The following is a 582-nucleotide window of genomic DNA, read 5'->3' as shown; positions in this document are numbered from 1 at the left end:
CCTAGGACTTGGGCAGAAGCTCAAAAGATCAAATACGTGGTAGGACACACGGAGGGTGACGCCCTTATGTGGGCCACAGAGATGTCGGACCTATGTGAGATATATGATCAGTTTGAAAATGCATTTTTAGATAAATACTGGTCAACAGCTATCCAGGAGATATTAAGATGGGAGGTATTTAACCCAGTATCATATCTTCCAAAATCTGGGGGGCTAAGGAACTATTTTGAAACATATCTAAACAACACCCGCTACTGGAATAATCCGATATCTCATGTCGATGCATTGAAAATCTTGAAGAACAAGTTACCTGCAAATGTTGGGGGAAAATTGGTAACCATTCCTGAATATGATTTCGAGTATTTTCTCTCAGTGCTCGACTCAATAGATCTAATTCATGAGGATGGGCAAGCCATGCCTAGTTATCGTAACGGTAATGAACAGAACCCAAATGGGAAGAACAACTACGGTCAATGGCTTGGGAAACCATAATGGTCGTACCCGTGTGATGAATGGTACCAGTATGCACCGCCGCGCCACAACTGAAATCGGTACAATCGGTTTACCCATCAGTCACAGGGT

Source organism: Schistocerca cancellata, chromosome 5, assembly GCF_023864275.1.
Source record: "Schistocerca cancellata isolate TAMUIC-IGC-003103 chromosome 5, iqSchCanc2.1, whole genome shotgun sequence".
Taxonomy (NCBI): Eukaryota; Metazoa; Arthropoda; class Insecta; order Orthoptera; family Acrididae; genus Schistocerca; species Schistocerca cancellata.
Note: the sequence above shows the minus strand (reverse complement) of the source record.